The sequence below is a fragment of the Perca fluviatilis genome, chromosome 15, assembly GCF_010015445.1.
Source record: "Perca fluviatilis chromosome 15, GENO_Pfluv_1.0, whole genome shotgun sequence".
Lineage (NCBI taxonomy): Eukaryota > Metazoa > Chordata > Actinopteri > Perciformes > Percidae > Perca > Perca fluviatilis.
In genome coordinates, this window is record NC_053126.1 from 85001 (window position 1) to 105140 (window position 20140).

Here is a 20140-nt window from a genome sequence, read left to right on the forward strand (position 1 = left end):
TTGATATATAGTTAGTGTCCTATCGTTAGAGCATTTTTCAGACGCCCTCGTACATGTTTCCCTGCCGGACACAGAGCTGTCCTCTCCGCGCCCTCACATCCTCAGCCATAATGTCAGCGGGACGGCTTTAAACTGTGCTGTGCGTCACCCAGAGGAACCGAGACCTCACACCTGCCCCGACACAAGACTCTCACATTCATGCACAACTGCACACGCATGGATCAATGCCTTTCTGTCTGTCACTTCAGCTTTTGCCTTAAATCCTCTTTGCTGTCTAGCTTCTTCTTTTTGACTTTACTACATGCCATGTCTCCTATTTCAAACACACACACATAACTCTATATCTAAGATGTTCCACTTCCGTGATTGCTCCGGTGGATTTGTGAGGACTATGGTTAACTGCTCCTCAGATCTCTGCAGGGTAAATCCAGACAGCTAGCTAGACTATCTGTCTGTCTGTCTGTCTGTCTGTCTGTCTGTCTGTCTGTCTGTCTGTCTGTCTAACAGCTAGCTAGACTATCTGTCCAATCTGAGTTTTCTGTTGCATGACTAAAACTACTTTTGAACGTCCACATGTTCCACCAGAACCAGTTCCTTCCTGAGACTATTTAGCAGAGGCACCGTGGCTCCGTCCGGAGCTTAGCCCCGCCCACGATGATTGTGATTGGTTTAAAGAAATGCCAATAAACCAGAGCACATTTTACTCCCATCCCAGAATGCTGTGTGGACTAGTCCAATCCAATTCACTTTATTTATATAACAGTGTTTTAACAAACACAAGGTTTCCAAAGTGTTGCACAAAATGATAAAACACAAATAAGTAGAATTAATATAAAACTAAAATGCACTGCCCGCACACGATAAAAATATGCAAGTATACTCATAAGATCAACACTCTACCTGTTGTTAAAAGCCAAAGAAAAGAGGTGGGTTTTAAGAAGGTTTTTAAAATTAGACAGAGAGGAGGCCTGTCTAATGTGCAGAGGCAGTCCATTCAAAGGTTTTGGAGCTGCAATGGCAAACGCTCGATCCCCTCTGAGCTTAAGCCTAGCTTTAGGCCCCATCAGGAGCAGCTGGTCAGCTGACCTGAGAGATCGGCTGGGACTATGGACCTTTATCACAGCAGACATGTTGACTTGTCATAGTAGGAAAAGCACAGCAGAGATTGATCACCTTAACGATGGCTCAGTTCCATCAAGTGTCCCAGTAAGATATTTCAGTGAGTCAGCATGACCAATACCAGGACCTCTCCTAAGTGGAAAGCAGCCATCAGTAATGGTTTAATACCAGGGTCTCTCCTAAGTGGAATACAGCCATCAGTAATGGTTTAATACCAGGGTCTCTCCTAAGTGGAATACAGCCATCAGTAATGGTTTAATACCAGGGTCTCTCCTAAGTGGAATGCAGCCATCAGTAATGGTTTAATACCAGGGTCTCTCCTAAGTGGAATGCAGCCATCAGTAATGGTTTAATACCAGGGTCTCTCCTAAGTGGAATGCAGCCATCAGTAATGGTTTTGAATACACCTGTGCTTTTGCTACTATGACATGTCAACATGTCTGCTGTGATAAAGGTCTATTGGGGTGCAGCAGCTCAGATAGGCAATGTTAGGCAAGGCCATTGAAGGCAGACCTTCTTCTGGCAAGGCAAGACTACACACACATTGACTCAGTCCAGGCCAGTTTGCTGCTAACGTGGGTTAAAGAGACAGATGGCAGGGTTGGCTCCATGGTGGGACAGGGGGGGCAGCACCGGTTGCTGTGACGCTGGCTGCCATGGGTGAATGGGCTTTCTCGCCTCATGCCCTTTAACTTCTGTTCTTAATGGAAAGAAATTAGGAAACGTGTGATGATACGGGAGATAATGTTCTTTAAAAAGTCATTATTGGGAGAAAATTAAAGGTACAAACCAGGATTACAGCCATAGACTGTAGAAATATTGGACAAAGCTTCTGGGTCTACAAAGTGAATCCAACACTGAAGCTTCTTTAAAGGTCCAATGTTTGGGAATTCCTCCCATCTAGCGTTGAGATCATATATCGCAATCAACTCTCTCTCGCCACACAGTTTTGCAGCTACGGTAGCCTTCATGCTTCAAAAAGCGAAGGTGTTCAAAAGTAAGTAAGTAAGTAAACTTTATTTATATAGCACCTTTCACAAAGTGCTTTACAGAAAGAACAAATAAAAGAAACGACAACAAATAAAATACAATACAAAACCAGATTGTTAATTATATGCTTGTCTAAAAAGATGTGTCTTTAGGTGTTTCCTAAAAGTTTCAACTTGAGTCCAAGGCTCTCAAGTCTAAAGGGAGAAAGCTCCAGAGCCTTGGAGCTTGTAGTCCTTACCTAGATACTGAGCTTGTAGTCCTTACCTAGCTACTGAGCATGTAGTCTTACCTAGCTACTGAGCATGTAGTCTTACCTAGCTACTGAGCATGTAGTCTTACCTAGCTACTGAGCATGTAGTCTTACCTAGCTACTGATCATGTAGTCTTACCTAGCTACTGAGCATGTAGTCCTTACCTAGCTACTGAGCATGTAGTCTTACCTAGCTACTGAGCATGTAGTCTTACCTAGCTACTGAGCATGTAGTCCTTACCTAGCTACTGAGCATGTAGTCTTACCTAGCTACTGAGCATGTAGTCCTTACCTAGCTACTGAGCATGTGCGACTGCCAACAAAGATGTTACAGAAGTTGAGAGGTCTCACTCTGTAGCTAAAACAGAGACCTGAACACAGGGTGAAAAGAGGAGCTGCAGCAATGTGCAGAACAACCAAAATATGGTGTGTTTTGAAAATTAAACCATGTAAACCTATTCTGGTACAACCTCAAATTACAATTATGAACCTGAAAATGAGCAGAATATGGGCGCTTTAAATGTTTTCCAGGTCCAAGGCTGTTGTGTAGTAAAGACATTACTGTATTGTTCCTCTTTATAGAGACTTATAGAGAAAGATTATTCGTGTTGGTTAGGGGGTACATGGCTTAAAAAAAAACTGTTCAAAGGGGAGAACATTATTGAAAAAAGCTTGAATATCACTGGTCTATAATACATTATTTATTTAAAGGCGCCTTTCTCGGCCTTCAAGGACACCGTACAGGGATACAAAAGACATTAAAAGCAGCAAAAATTTAAGAATACAACAGCAATAAAACAACAGAGGCAGAGCAGCTGGCATCAAGTGGAATAGGCAGTTTTAAACAGATGTACAGTACAGGCCAAAAGTTTGGACACACTTTCTGATTCAATGCGTTTCCTTTTTTTTTTCATGACTATTTACATTGTAGATTCTCACTGAAGGCATCAAAACTATGAATGAACACATATGGAATTATGTACTTAACAAAAAAGTTTGAAATAACTGAAAACATGTCTTATATTTTAGATTCTTCAAAGTAGCCACCCTTTGCTTTTTTATTAATAAGGGAAATAATTCCACTTATTAACCCTGACAAAGCACACCTGTGAAGGTAAAACCATTTCAGGTGACTACCTCATGAAGCTCATTGAGAGAACACCAAGGGTTTGCAGAGTTATCAAAAAAAGCAAAGGGTGGCTACTTTGAAGAATCTAAAATATAAGACATGTTTTCAGTTATTTCACACTTTTTTGTTAAGTACATAATTCCATATGTGTTCATTCATAGTTTTGATGCCTTCAGTGAGAATCTACAATGTAAATAGTCATGAAAATAAAGGAAACACATTGAATGAGAAGGTGTGTCCAAACTTTTGGCCTGTACTGTATGTTGAGTTGCAATTTGAAATGGGGGAATGAATCGAAAACTGGTCTAAACAGATCCCTCTCTGCCTGGAACACAATCTCAGCTCTGATCTTTCTGCTACGGATAATTATCACCTTACCCAAGCCAGCATGGGATTACACCGCCACGCCATTTTTATATGTGCATCATCAAGCAGTCTCCTTGTTGCCTCACATTTTCCTTATCCTGTCATCTTAACAAGTTCCTCTTTCCCTCTCTGTGTAGTTGGATTCAAAGTTTAGCTGCCGGCTCAACGGCTGCTTCTCAAGTCTCTTATTTGATATCTCCTCGCTTGAAGCTTAATGGTGTTTTAAGCCCCCATCGTCGACTTCAAGGCACCTAACCCTAACCCTAACCCTAAAGGCCCTGACACACCAACCTGATAATCGGCCGTCGGACAGTCTGGCGACGTCTGTGACTCAAGTCTGCTTGGTGTACTCTGTGCCGTCGTCAGTCTGGGGATCTGTCGGCTTTAATTTGGGCCGACCTGACTTGCTGGGTCAGAGGGCGCGCAGTCGGACTCGATGACCAATCTGATTGGGGGAGTTCTAGCCCTAGACTAGCGAATCAGTGCTCTTATGTTAGCGTGACGAATGGCTCTCAAAATCTGACGAAAATCTTTTAAATTGACCTTTGTTAAGTATAATGGGCGGCTCGTTCAGAATTACGATCTCATATTGGACTAAAATAGTTCACCGAAACGTGTTTCTGAAAACATTCGAAGAGAGAAATAGGCCGTGTGTGTGTGTGTGTGTGTGTGTGTGTGTGTGTGTGTGTGTGTGTGTGTGTGTGTCTGTGTGTGTGTGTGTGTGTGTCTGTGTGTGTAGTTGCTGAATCTGTCTTCATTTCAGAACAACAAAGGTCAGTTTAAGAGATTTTCATCAGATTTGAGATGGTATTAGGTATATGGTTAGTATATCGGCTGATTGGCTACACAGTGATCAGAGCTCGAGAGATAGATGGAGAGAGAGAGAGAGAGAGAGAGAGAGAGTCTCTGCCCTTCTCTTGCCCATCTCATGGTTTCGGCAGAACTCACCCATTTCTGTGAAATGAGATGAGACCGAACAGTGGCTGTCATTTCGGCTTCTCAGCTTTGATCCATTTTTCAGTCGGGCAGAGAGGAGCGACCCCCCCAGGGGTCCTGCGTGGCTGGTGGACTGCCACCATGCTTCACTCAGCACCTCAGAGATCTCTTGACGAGCGCCAGAGCCCAATCTGCATTCACAACAGGGATGCATCCTGGCTCGCCACACGCTATTCTTACATCTCCGCGTTTGGCCTGAACCAAACGGGAGGTTTTTCTGTGTAGAACTGTGGCCGTTTCACTCGCACTCTGCAGGAAATAATTAAAGAGCTCTGTGATTAATCAAAGCCATAAACGGATGGATGGGTCGAAGGCTTTCCCATGGTTTTCCAATCAAATCCAAATGTATTTACTGAGCACTTTTAAAGTGGCCATATTCTGCTCATTTTCAGGTTCATACTTGTATTTTAAGGTTGTACCAGAATAGCTTTACATAGTTTAATTTTCAAAAAACACCATATTGTTGTTGTACTGCACATTGCTGCAGCTCCTCTTTTCACCCTGTGTTCAGGTCTCTGTTTTAGCTACAGAGTGAGACCTCTTTTCTCAGTAGCTCAGATGTAGATCATGTCAGCTAGCTCCATAGACAGTAAAAGAAAGGCTGTTTCTCCACCTTCAGTCAGTTACAAGGCAGGATTAGCTGGGAGACTTCTTCTAAACCAGGGCGCACATGGAAGTAGTTCTTTTGGTAGATTATGGTGAACTAGTGTGTGTTGTAGCAGTGCTTTGCCATTGAGAACGAGGTAGCATGCTAGCGATATCATGCTAACGGTTGCGGTTAGCCAGCTCGTCTCGGCTAGTGACGTAGAAAGCCGTGCAGATGTTGACCAGCTCACCAGGAGACTGAAGGCAGGACACATTCAGAAACCATATCTCACTCAGAACACCATGGATGGGTTTTTACCAAAGTTTGTATGTGAAATGAATTACATTAAATGTTAAAAGCTAATAAATGAAACCAACACAATAAAATAGACACTTGTTAAAGGAACACACCGACTTATTGTGAATTTATCTTATTCACCGTAACCCCCAGAGTTAGACAAGTCCATACATACCCTTCTCATCTCAGTGCGTGCTGTAAGGCTGTCTGACGGCTCCAGCATTAGCTTAGCTTAGCACAGATCCTGCAGCTAACTGGTTCCAACTAGCCTACTGCTCCAAATTGTGACAAAAGTGACAAAATAACTCCAACATGGTCCTATTTCCATGTTGTGATTTGTAGAGTCACAGCGTGTACAAAAAACAACGTAACATGAGACACAGCCATCTTCTAACCCTAAACAAACCGGGAACTATATTCTCAGACAGGCTTGCAGCGAGCATATCACTCCGCCCAAGTACTATATTCATCCGCCTGAGAATATAGTTCCCGGTTTGTTTACGGATAGAAGATGGCTGTGTCTCATGTTACGTTGTTTTTTTATACACGCTGTGACTCTACAAATCACAACATGTAAATAGGAACATGTTGGCGTTATTTTGTCACTTTTGTCACAATTCGGAGCAGTAGGCTAGTTGGAACCAGTTACCTGCATGTTCTGTGCTAGGCTAAGCTAATGCTGGAGCCGTCAGACAGCATTACAGCACGCACGGAGATGAGAAGGGTCTTTATCGACTGGTCTAACTCTGGGGGTTATTAGATTAACACATATAAACTAATGCTAAGAGCGTCAAAAAGTGACGCCAAGAGTCCCGACTATGCGCGTCTAATTATGACGCCAAAAGAGATTTTTTGCGCATGTCCGAGCCCGGCCTGCGTCCGACAGGCATTAAGATATTTCTGTCCAAGCCCAACCCAGTTAAAATCTAATTTTCTTTCTCATACTAATGACTCATGTCCGTGTGTTTGTGTGAAAGCTTTTATTAAGCAGCTGTAGGAAGACATTCAGAAATGTCAACAGATGAGGTCATCAGCTCACACGGGGCAGCATGCTCACATTAACACAGGCGCGCACCTACACAATAAGCTGTTTTAAATTTAAAATGTTCAATGCTTTATCACGCTCATGTGACCGAGCCCAACCCGGTCCGACGGGCTCATTTTGGGTATCCATCCTCTGCATTAGGACAACCACATAGACACATCAAATGTGAAAAAAGGTGGTGGCAGAACTAAATTTTTTTCAGCACTGTGATGGCCGTGAGGATGAAATAGGCTTTAGTCCAGTTCAGTGCTCTGTATCTGCGGCCGGATGAAAGTAGTGGGAAGAATAGATCCAGGGGTGATGGCTGTGTCATTTATGTCTGATAGGCTGGGTGTGGGGAGACTGATTATCTTGGAGGCAATATGTGGGGCTTTCAGAAACAGAAAGGGCTCTCAGTTTGCGTATGACATGTAGTCTTTGTTGTGCGTGTTTCTGGAGGGCAGTGAAACGTTCCTTGAAGTTGAGTTTATTGTCTATAACGAATGTAATACATACAGTTGGTCACATAACCATTTCTTTTTTCAATAGCTCATAACAGAAAATAGCTTGATACTTATCTTCTAGGTCACAAAAAAGATTAAAGGGCTCAGTTCATTTCCAAGTTCAAGTCCAGTCTGCAAGAAAAATATATGTAATCTATTGTGTTCTACACCATTTGTCGTTTAAATAAATGCAATTGACGTTGTGCACTTTGCTGAAGGGAACTAGGGCATCGCTGTCCCTGCATGTGATATTGTGATCTGTGTGTGTGCTTTTGCACACGCCTCTGTTTCAGTAGATGCAGTAATTTCTGTGTGCATGCCCTCTGCTCTTGTGAATGCATCTGTGTTTGCGTTTATGTTGTTGCGTGCCCATCCATCCGTGACCCAGATCATGTTCTTTTCTCAGTTGTCGTCCTTCATCATGTCAGTGGATAGAAGCGCACGCGGTCGTCTGGATGCTGTCTGTGTTTTTCAGTCAGTCTCCTGTTAGCGTCTGCTCAAAGTCCTGGTGAGAAGCCCTGTGAGTAAAAGGTGAAGGTGATGGTGATCCTGATGCACTCGGACAGGTGCCGTGTCTCCCGTTTCATCCATTAGCCCAAATCGCACGTTACATTACACTGCTTCGTGGAGATTAAGGTTGCTGTAGATGATGACAGATAATGGGAAACTTGTGACAGCTAGGCATCTCTTTGTACTTCACACATGAATAACCTTCCCCATGTTGTCAGAAGCATTAGGCATTATGGCTGCAGAGCTGCACTTCACAGAGATGGGTCCACACTTGGTGTGTACAAAACAACAGCTTATTTCATCAAGAGATTTTTCTTGGCATATAAAGTTTAGTAATCTCTGCGTTAGTGTTTCTCGAGGGTTTCTGCAGGTTTTGCCAAGTCAAATTTAAGACCTTTATGAATGAAATTTAAGACCTATATCATGACATAAAAGTTAGGGATGCAGCCAATCCAGATTTTTGGGGTTGGGCTGAATCCTGAATCCACTGGTTGAGATTGTGCTGACTCCTCCTCCCATCCTCAGTCCATGAACACAGTGAAGACATGAATGAAGTAAACAGGGACTGTCCTTCCTTTGCCGTACCTGAAGTTGCTGCATTCTGGCTGCTGTCTGGAGATTCCTTCGTGCACAACTCGTATTCTTTCGGATGTTTCAGACCAGATGTTGTAACAGCGGCCATGTGTATTGTTTAAGGTCCTCGCCACCACCAGACCAATCAGCGTTGAACAGATTGAACATGTAGCTGGACTTTAATGGCCTTCTTTTGACTGAAAGTACTGCCAAACAACAACTTTTTCTGCTCACCAGTTCCATGTCCACTTTCTCACAGCCTACTGCATTGAACTCTCCACCTACGTAAACACCTTCCCTCACCAGATCCATGTCCACTTTCTCACAGCCTACTGCATTGAACTCTCCACCTACGTAAACACCTTCCCTCACCAGATCCATGTCCACTTTCTCACAGCCTACTGCATTGAACTCTCCACCTACGTAAACACCTTCCCTCACCAGATCCATGTCCACTTTCTCACAGCCTGCAGCATTGAACTCTCCCCCTACATAAACACCTTCCCTCACCAGATCCATGTCCACTTTCTCACAGCCTGCTGCATTGAACTCTCCACCTACGTAAACACCTTCCCTCACCAGATCCATGTCCACTTTCTCACAGCCTGCAGCATTGAACTCTCCCCCTACATAAACACCTTCCCTCACCAGATCCATGTCCACTTTCTCACAGCCTACTGCATTGAACACCTATGTAAACACCTTCCCTCACCAGATCCAAGTCCACTTCCTCACAGCCTGCTGCATTGAACTCTCCACCTACGTAAACACCTTCCCTCACCAGATCCATGTCCACTTTCTCACAGCCTACTGCATTGAACACCTACGTAAACACCTTCCCTCACCAGATCCATGTCCACTTTCTCACAGCCTACTGCATTGAACGCTCCACCTACGTAAACACCTTCCCGTAATCAACGGCGCCGTCATTACAGCGACCAGCATAGCGTGCCGAGTGCAAGCGTAGGGTTCAGTTCCCTGGGAAAAATATCTAAGGTTCGGCAGAAACCAGAACCCTGTCAAAAAGCCCAAATATTCAGCCCAATCAGAAGCCCAATCCTGGATTCAGTGCATCCCTGATAAAAAGTACAACGAAATGCAGAGTAACAAAAGTACTTGCAACATAAATAAATGTATTAAAATTGAATAAAAGCGACGAGGAGAAATAATAATCACATACAGCGAATTATATTTGGACTATAGCGAAAGAAAGAACTACAGTACCCCAGAATAAAAAATATAAAAAAACATTTCAAAGAGCATTAGAGGGAGAGTTGCATTAACGCAGGAAAATTAAGACCTGAGTCCTGAGATTTTTGCAAAATGTTAATTTAAAAATATGTCATGCATGATTCCTAAATTAGCTGTTATATAATAATGGATGGATTTAGTGATGGATTCTCAACATTTGAAAAGTAGAAATGGTTGTGGTTTAGTAAATATATCACTGCAAACACTGTATTGCATATACTGTGTATATATATATATATATAGTTTTTTTCTTACATTTTTACTTTAACCTTCATTTATCCACTGAGAGTTGTACATACATGTGCAGCAGCACCCTGGTTCACATTATACAGTTACACAAATTTCATTAGTTTAGTTTCTCTAGAGGTTAGAGAAGTGAGCTTGTGACTGGGAGGTCGTCGGTTCAATCCCCAGACCGACAGGATAAAATTTGGGTGGGGAAAGTAAAAGAGCAGCGCTTTTCCCTCCCTCATTAATACCACTGAGGTGCCCTTGAGCAAGGCCCTTAACCCCCAACTGCTGCCAGTGGCCAGCAGATCAGACTGTGGTGGTACTGGGCAGCTTCCAAGTGTGAATGTGATCAGGGTGTTCGTGCAAAAGAGAGGCTGCCTCTCAGTGAACCTTCCCTGAATAAATAAAGGTTAAATAAAAAAAATCAAAAAGAGGATTGGAGACATATGCACACCAATAAATAAATATATTAAAAACATTTAAACCAGAAATCTAACTTGAATATCATGCATCACTGTGTGTCTGTAAGTCTGCATAACCAGCTACATTTCAGAGCTCAGGCTTAGTTATTAGGAACCAAGTGGAACTAACTAATTCATATGTATATATGCCATACGGTATGAATGTTGACTATCCCGTGCAGAGTGGTAGAGAGCCCTCTTTCTTTAGTTGAGTCATGAAGGACAGCACACTGGCATTACGTGCCGTCATTTGCTGTTTACCTTCATTAAATTGCCTGAAAAGAGACAGTCATACATCAGACCGCTCAGTCAAAACTCAGCCAGACATTTATGTTTTATTTTTGCCACTTTATTTGATCACTAAATAGAGTCAGCTGCTGTTTGCAGAAGGAGACACTAATGGAGGCAATCTGCATCTCTCGGCTCTGCTGCAGTGCCTTCAGTCACGCTTATTCCAAAATGTTTGATTTGTCCTTACAGCTTTATTGACATCATTGATGATGCACGCACCATGATGACGCGGCAGGCTGTTTGTCTCCTGTCTTTAATAGGGTTGGGTACCGAAACCGGACCGAGTGACAATGCAGATTTCGATGCCACATTTTGGTGCCATTTAAATGCCTGCGCTGCTCTCTGGTGCTCCGAAACGAACGTTACAGGCATCAGAAACATTACTGCATGTGACGCTAGTTAACACTACACTTGGCAGCAGGTAATGTTAGCCTACCGGCTAGCAGCTGGCTTAAATACGATTAAAATGCTGACAGCTAATTAGGTCAAACGTGTGGCACTGTTTCACTGGAAAGGATCCAACACCGGGACGTACAACAGTCTGCAGCTAGAGACACAGAGGAGACTAGCTGACCTTTGAGACACGATGGACATTGCCGGAGAAACAACACTGACACGACTTTAATGGTGCATCCAAGTGCACCTCGTAAGCACATGATGCATTTAATGTTGTTGTGGAGTACCTTTCTGCCAGCCATTATTTTTTGTTGTTTAGCAGCTGTTGACTGGTGAAATGAGATACCGTTATTACATTTTAAATAAATCATTTCAATTTGACCTTTGAACTTTAGCAATAAACAAGCCATGTCACGACTGTCGTTTTGTACTCTTCTTTTTTTCTTATTTCTTTTAAAGTATCGGGTCAGGCACCGTTTAGGCACCGTTAAAACCCAACCCTAACTCGTAGCTTTAAAGTACAGGAAGCACACTAAGAAAGCTGTTTTTACACAGTAATTAAATCCTTTTCCGAAGCTTGTTGAGATCATAATCATGTGGAGAATGAGAATATATATCCTGCCTTTTTTCTCTCCAGCTTCTTAATGTGCATATCTTCTGATTTATAAAATTATATGTAAAATAATGAAATATAAAATCTTTTCCTTCTCTTCCTCTAGTGTTCCTCTCATCTTTCCTGCTGTCTTTCTTCCCCTCCCCTTCCTCTCAGGGCTTCTCTGTCATCTCCACAATCCTCTTCATTCATCTCATGGCTCGGAGTAAAACATTCCCCTTCATTGTCCTCTAATTGACACGTCTTCATAGCAAAAAGCTCTGAAAGCACTCTCACATTTGACTAATACCCACTGACACAAATCGAGATCTCATTACTTACACACACGGAGCAGAAAATGGCTTCTGTGCTCGTGTCGTTGTGTGTGCATGCATGCAGAGATAATCAGGTCTCATGTGTGTATTAATGTGTCATTCCTTCACTGCTTTCTCCTGTTCTGCTCCTTAATCATGCATGCAAGTATGCATGTAATACACATCTTTTCCTAATCTTAAAGCCCAGCTTGCTTTTTCTAGAAATCGTCATTCTGCATCGTCAGTGTTGACTGGACGGGCAGTTTAATTTCCAGGAATTATATTCCACTCAGTCCTAAACTGCAGAGACAACCGTCGTCATATTTATCTATGAATCCTTGGCAGAGACGCAGAGCTGGAACCGCTGCAGTCAAGAGAGATAATTAAGGAATGTTGGTCGAAATAATGTGCTCCATGATTCACATGGCTGCCATCCACGCATGAATAATTCACCCCTGCAGTATCACTCCCAACCCCATCACTGTTCCTCTCTTTCTTTCTTTCCTCTTTAACTTTCTGAGTTGTATTCTATTTAGGGGTTGTCATGATTTCAATCAAACTGATCAATATCAGCTTTTAATTTTGACTATTGAAATCAACAACAGAATCAACGATTTCCCCAGTAATATTTTCTCTATCCATCCCCGGTTACTTGCACACATTCGAAGTAAAGAAAAAAAACAGACAATGTAGCTACCGGTAGCCTGCAGCTAAAGACACAGAGTATTGTTAGCTTACCGGTAGCCTGAAGCTAAAGACACAGGGTATTGTTAGCTTACCGGTAGCCTGCAGCTAAAGACACAGGGTATTGTTAGCTTATCGGTAGCCTGCAGCTAAAGACACAGGGTATCGTTAGCTTACCAGTAGCCTGCAGCTAAAGACACAGGGTATCGTTAGCTTACCAGTAGCCTGCAGCTAAAGACACAGGGTATTGTTAGCTTACCGGTAGCCTGCAGCTAAAGACACAGGGTATCGTTAGCTTACCGGTAGCCTGCAGCTAAAGACACAGGGTATTGTTAGCTTACCGGTAGCCTGAAGTTAAAGACACAGGGTATCGTTAGCTTACCAGTAGCCTGCAGCTAAACACACAGGGTATCGTTAGCTTACCAGTAGCCTGCAGCTAAACACACAGGGTATTGTTAGCTTACCGGTAGCCTGCAGCTAAAGACACAGGGTATTGTTAGCTTACCGGTAGCCTGCAGCTAAAGACACAGGGTATTGTTAGCTTACCAGTAGCCTGCAGCTAAAGACACAGAGTATTGTTAGCTTACCGGTAGCCTGCAGCTAAAGACACAGGGTATCATGATGGGCTCTGTTCCTCTCTTTCTTTCTTTCTTTACTCTTCAACTTTCTGATTTGTATTCTCTTTAGGGGTGTCATGATTTTGATCAAACTGGTCGAAATCATCTTTTAATTTTGACTATCGAAATCAAAAGCTGAATCGGCGATTCCCCCAGTATTTCTTTCTCTCTCCATCCCCGGTCAGCGCAGCCGGAACGTGGCACATTTGCACCTGGTGGGATTTCGGGGTCAGAGCTTTCCTATTCCGGTGGATTATGGTGGCTGGACAGCAGACATGGGGGACTCGAGTCACATGACTTGACTCAAGTTAGACTCAAATCGCAAATATTAGGTCTTGAGACTTCCTTGATAAACATTCATAAAAGACTTGACTTTGACTTGATATTCATGACTTGAGACTTGACTTAGACTTGAAATGACTTGACTTTCTGTTTAATAAATATATATTTTTCCCCTCTGATATTGAGGAGGAGTTAACTTTACAACTTTAGTGCTGTTGCATGCGCGGGAACCCGTTGATATGATGATGCGGCACGCGGCAACAGACCTGCAGTAGACAAGACCGGCTACGGCTAATAACTTAACGTCATGGATCCCTCTGCACCGAAAATAATAAAGTTTGGGTATAAGGATTACACACCTGACCAGGCCAAGAAGAAACAAACGGTCTGCAGTACAAAAATGTAAAAATGGAAACTTTTTCATGACTTGACTTGCTTGATTGTCACAAAAAATCAGTTGGACTTGCTTGAGACTTGAAGGTTAAGACTTGAGACTTGCCCATGTGCAACTTACTCCCATCTCTGCTGGACAGTAAGAGTGGACGCGGTTGTCGTGTGAGAGATTTTTTAGGGTAAATCACTGGAGAAGTGGTGGAGTTAAGTGTGTTGCTTTTAAAAGTTGTGGGCGACTTTATGACTGACTTTCACAGGACAAACATTCACACTGAATGACAGCATTGGACAAAAAGACGTAGTAGTGCTGTTTTACAGGCAAAATATTCAAGAGCACTTGTCCGTGAGTGACAGGCACACTACCATTACTTCACATTTTGTAATATTACCCGTGCTCAAACCGTCCCCATGCAGCCAGGCAATCCCCATGGAAACAGCTGCTATGTTGTCTTTAATTGCTCCATAAATGGTTGTCCACCTGTGCCATGTCTGATTTGAAGCTACTGATTTATCCCCCTCAGCTTTTGATTGTATGCTCGTATCGGTGTTTTGGGCGGTTGCGTTTCACTGATGGAAGAAAACACTCGGTTGGGCACGTACTTCACAGCGCTGCTGCACTGACTGGGCCCCTGCATGCTATTAATTCATTTGACTCGGCTGGGGCTGCTTTGAAAAGCCCAGAAGCATGAGATTGACTGAAAACACGATAATTTTCATCTAGTTGTCCCTCTCTCTCTCTGCTCTGTCCTTCTTGTTTTCTGTTTCTCTTTCTGTAGTTCTTTGTTCTAGCCTAGAAATCTAGACCCACCCTAGCGGCAGCAAATGTAATTTGCAGCCAGGGTCAGTCTAGCAACTCTCCGTTGGCTTGCGAGCTGGAAAAACCAAACTCTAGTCAGGCCAATCACATCATGTATAGACTTGGTGGGCGGGGCTTATGGCTGCTGGTGAACAGAGGTCTTCTGGAAGACTTGGAGTTCAGCTTTTCAAAGAACAAAGAACGGCTCTGAAGTCATTCTTAAAAAAAGGAAGATGTGTTCAGAGTTTAAAGTTTAATCTATCAGCTAGTGTTGCTCTGATTGGTTGGAGCGCTATCCTATTGGTGCAGAGGGAATTTAAAAGACAACCGTTTATCCCGCCCCTCAGATTGAGCCCTGACCAATGGGGAGTTCCCAGACCCAACATCTGGATGTGAGGCTGGCTGGTCAGGCTAGCGGAATACATAATTAGGCGCACTTTACGCTTCCCCTCCCATCTCTTTATGGGAAACTCCCACATGCATATCTGCATATGCATGACACGGAAAAGCGCAATTTGCCATTTTCAGTTCCTGTGACAGGCAGTATGCACTTTTACCTCCACCGCTTTACCTGTTTGTACGTACCTCGCCATGCTTTTACGCGCACGTTGCGAAATAAATAAGCCTGAAATGGCCCCAAAAGCGTTAGTACATCTGACACTGAGAGCCACTGAACAAGCGTCAGTATTTGAAGAGTTTGGAGTGAGAGCAGCTTGGCTTTTCCTCCTCAGACAGCGGTGCTTCACACATTCAGTCACCGTAGGGCAGTGGTTCCCAACCTGGGGTCCGGGCACCCATTAGGGGGGCGGCAAAGTCTTTATCTGGTTTGAGGTTGAGGTAAAAAAAAATATTTGCACATGTTAAACAAATTATGATAATACACTAGAATATATAATGTGTACAAAAGTCGGTATAAAAACTATATACTTTTGTTCTCGCTTAAAATTGGAGGCAGGCTACTTAGTAGGCCAAACCTCCGGCACCTCTTAACCTGGGACCCCTGCTGTCATCAGGTCAGCTGCTAGCTGCTAGCTGCTATCATCCTCTTTTTAAGAAAGTAAGGCTCTATCTCGAGAGTTACCTCAACTTTGGTTTCAGGGGTGGGGGGCTCAGCTTTTCTTAGACATAAGTAGGGGGGGCGCCAAGGAAAAAAGGGCCGAACACGGACCCTGACACGGATATCAGTTTAGGTTCACGATAAATGTCGGCCCGCCTAGTTGTGCACCAAAACAAAAAGACAGGAAACTGTTTTTCAAACGGCAACTACACTTTTGGTAGATTTGCCGATTTTGAGACAAGAGTTTTCTAAATTAAAGCTGGGAAACTGTTGCTGTGAGTCGACTTTTAAAATGTAATCTTTGATTTGCTAAATTCTCAGATTTCTAACGAACTATTTGCTGCCTTTATTAGGGCTTTACGTGGACTAAACTGTAAGTGAGAATACTAATTTAGACATGGAATAATACAGTCAAAGATATTTGACTTTTTCTAAATAAAAGCATGGAAATACACTCTACATGTGTGGCCCTTGATGCGATCCTCCTTTTCCAGTGTGGCCCCTTAGTGAAGTTGAGTTTGACATCCCTGCTGTAGGGGTTTAAATTCTGTTAAATATGGAAAGAGTAGGAACAAGGTTCATGGGTTTGTGCAACACTGTCAGCGTTAAAGTTAAAGTGAGTGCCGCTACTGTCACAGCAGAGCATGGAAACTGTCAGGATGATTTAGGATGAAGTGTCATGGATAGTTACTCATCGAGGGAGCTGTGTTTTCTGTGCCAGCGTCTTTGAGTGCTGTAGTCTCTGGTACAGATGAGTCTCACAGTTTCAGTCCATTAGGGGATCATCGGTCTGCAGATGCACTGCTGTTCAGACTCACAGGGAAAGAATCGAGCACAATCATCTGATTAAAACCTCTGACACAAGCCTGATGCGCCTTTCAAAGAGAACAATAACGCTGTGAGCACCCAGCAACAATGGCTGCTATTTTTGATCGCAGACATTGCTAGGCTGCAGTGAGTTTACCACAACCAGGGAGTCCATGCTTAAAGGAGACCTATTATGCTTATTTTTTTTCATATTTCCTGTCATATCAAATCAATGTTACTATGTCGGATGTTCATGTTAAATGTTAGACTGGGTAACGCCAGCCCTATCTGCCGGGGGTTTGATTTCTCCCTGCAGCTCAGGCTGGAAACCTCTACATTTATCTATCCTGCTTCCGTTACAAATCTGCGGGAACCAATCACAAACTGGCTCATCCACCTGGTGCGCTATTGGCTGGCATAACACGATGACGATAGAGAAGAAACCAAGCAGCTTCTTGTCTACATTCAACATGGATCAACTAGATCATTGGTCTGATTGGTTGAAGGACTGTCCAATCGCGTACAGAGTCATTTGAACTATGCCCATTGATCCTGCCTCTTGTGCAGTGGAAAATACAGAGCAGACTCCCCAGACTAATGTTCAATCTTAAAAAGATTGAGCTTGATCTGCTGATAGCCAGACTAGTTAAACGTGGCTAAAGCTTAAAAAAAAATGAGCTAAACATATTCCACGTTAGCCGAAATCTCAGATTTCCCACGGTTCTGAACGCTCCGGTTTCCAATTCACATACCCTGCCACATGTGGCATCCTGCTAACGTTAGAGATAGCTGTAATCTTGGCTAGTGATGATAGATAGATAGATAGATAGATAGATAGATAGATAGATAGATAGATAGATAGATAGATAGATAGATAGATAGATAGATAGATAGATAGATAGATAGATACTTTTAGCATACCATAACACAACAAACACATATACACACATATATCAGACATACTATACATAAGAATAAAAATTTAAATAAAAATCACTCACAGAAATGCAATGACCATGACAAGGTGCTATGGTAGACTGTGTGCAATGGTGATAGTGCAAAAGTGAACAGTGCAGGGATTGAACAGTGCAGTAGAGTATTATTAAATATTAATTATGACTATGAAATATTAACATATTAACTGACCGATTGAATAAGATTAAGAACAATATATAACAGGGGATAAGTTATAAGATGTACATGTTATGACCACAGTCCAGATTGTGTAGGAGGGCTAAATGATGTTAATTTCTGCCCGATTTCGGGGTCACATGTCCGATTGTGTAGTATTTGGTTTAAAAGCCTGCACACCCTGAGTGTGTTTCTGTAGTTCTTCACAACCGTCTAGTCCCGCACCACCTCAGGATTCTCACCATAACCTATATGGCTCTACACGGTCAGGCTCCTGATTACCTTGCCAACATAATTCACTTACACACCCCGTCCCGGTCTCTCAGGTCTGTAAATCAAAATCTGCTATCCACGCTACGCACTCGTCTGAAGACATGTGGGGGTAGAGCCTTTGAGGCTATGGGTTAGCCATTATAACCCTAACCCTGGCACCCAGACTCTGGAATACTCTACCTACCAGCATTAGGTTGGCTGAGAATGTGGACTGTTTTAAGGGACAGGTGAAGACTTACTAGCTTTTGGGTAGCCTATGTCTTTTATTTATTGATAATTGTATCTGTTGTATTTGTATTTTATTTTATTGACTATTTTTACCATGTTTTTATTGTCTATGCATATTGTAAAGCACTTTGTGACTTTGTCTGTGAAAAGCACTGTATAAATAACTTTACCTACTTACTTACTTACTTACCTCAGGTCGTTTTCACAGCAGCTCCCCCCTGCTGCTCTCCCCCAGAACACTTATCACTCCTCTCCATCTCGCGTCTAGCCCAGTCATTAGGAGACGGGCTACCGACAGTGTTGGGAAAGTTCACTTTCTCCATGAACTAGTTCAAAGTTTAGTTCACAAATTTTAAAATGAACTAGTTCAGTTCATAGATCATAACTAAGTTCAAAGTTCCAAAAATGAACTTATTAGTTCATAGTTCTTTTTTTCCATATCAGGTTTGCTGTGAGCTATTATTTTTCAAAATTACTGCCACAGCCCAAATATAGAAGCACAGACAGCAATTATTTTATCAGTTTTAACACTGAAACTATGCGTCAGATTTCATCTTCATATCCAGTCAGGTCAACGTGCCGTTTCAGGTTTGCTGTGGATGTGTGTGTGTGTGTGTGTGTGTGTGTGTGTGTGTGTGTGTGTGTGTGTGTGTGTGTGTGTGTGTGTGTGTGTGCGCGCGTGTGTGTGTGTGCTGTTGTGTGTGTGTGTGTGTGTGTGTGTGTGTGTGTGTGTGTGTGTGTGTGTGTGTGTCGTCGTATGTGTGTGTGTGCTTGTCTGTGTGTGTGTGTGTGTGTGAGTGTGAGTGTGTGTGTGGTTTTCTGTGGATGGGACTGAAGTTCAGATTGTCTTTCTGAAAGCCAGCGGGCAAAGTTTGCCCAGAAATGTCAGATTTTTCCATCCTCACCGACCTCGTCATCAAACTGGTTTAAATGATCATACGAAGCCTCCACGCTGCTTTCTGATTGGATGACCCATGTGGCGGTGAGACACTGGTTGCTGGTGTTGCCAGATTGGGTGTTTTTCCCGCTACATATGAAGGCCTGTTTACGGTGTGTTTTAGCCCTGGTTTTGGCCTGGAAGGCTCTATAGAAATCTGGCGCCCTATTGGACGAAGTTAAACTGAGAGAGCGTGGCGTTCACAGACACCAGGATGAAGGAGTTCACAGTAACGTTCATCAGGCAGTAATACAGTATGTTCAGTTCACGTTTACCCAAAATATGAACGAGTTCATGAACTATCGTTCAGGCACAACACTGGCTACCGGTGTGCCAATCCAGCATCTCCCCTGATTAGGAGATGTGCCTCAGGTGTGCTAGGAGGAGTCCTCAGTATCTGTGCCAGGCAAGCCACCACACAACCAAAAGCAAAACACCACACTATATAGCCTATAAAAATAAAAAAATCAACACTAGCTGCCTGGCTACACTTCGTGACAGAATTTGATTTGATTTGATTTATTTAATTGTATCAAGAATCCCATGAACATGAAAAGATATTGAGGTACAGTATATGGCCATCTTATTGTATCTGCCCATTCTATATGATTTGTATGTAAGCTTTGGGTAACAAAGAAACCCAGATGAACTTTAGCCTACTTTCAGAAGACACATCTGGAAAAAGCATTATCAATGGACTCTTAGACAGAGCCAGTTGGCATGAAGCCATTGGTCAGTTATTGATCACACCCCAATTCATGGAATATACACATGTGGCACACACACAAAGAACTTTAGAGTGACTTTTGAGAATCTGGGTAACTGTCGCTCTCCAAGCTCTGCAGGGCTTGTACATGATGCTGATTTCTTTGATGTAAATAAACCTTTATAATCAAGAAACAGTGTCGACCGATTCCTTTCCACACAGCAACGCAGCATCGCTACAAAATACACCACAATATCTAATACAATCGAGGACAAAAACACAATGAAGTCCAGGACTTATTTCCATTGTGGTCCTGTGGTGTATTTTGTAGCGATGCTGCGTTGTTGTGT

General features: G+C 42.9%; 1 protein-coding gene across 1 annotated transcript in view; it reads left to right on the plus strand.

Annotated features, from left to right (window-relative positions):
* plppr2a (phospholipid phosphatase related 2a) overlaps nucleotides 1–20140 on the plus strand; it is a 49056-nt gene that overhangs the window by 15611 nt on the left and 13305 nt on the right. The window lies entirely within an intron of this gene.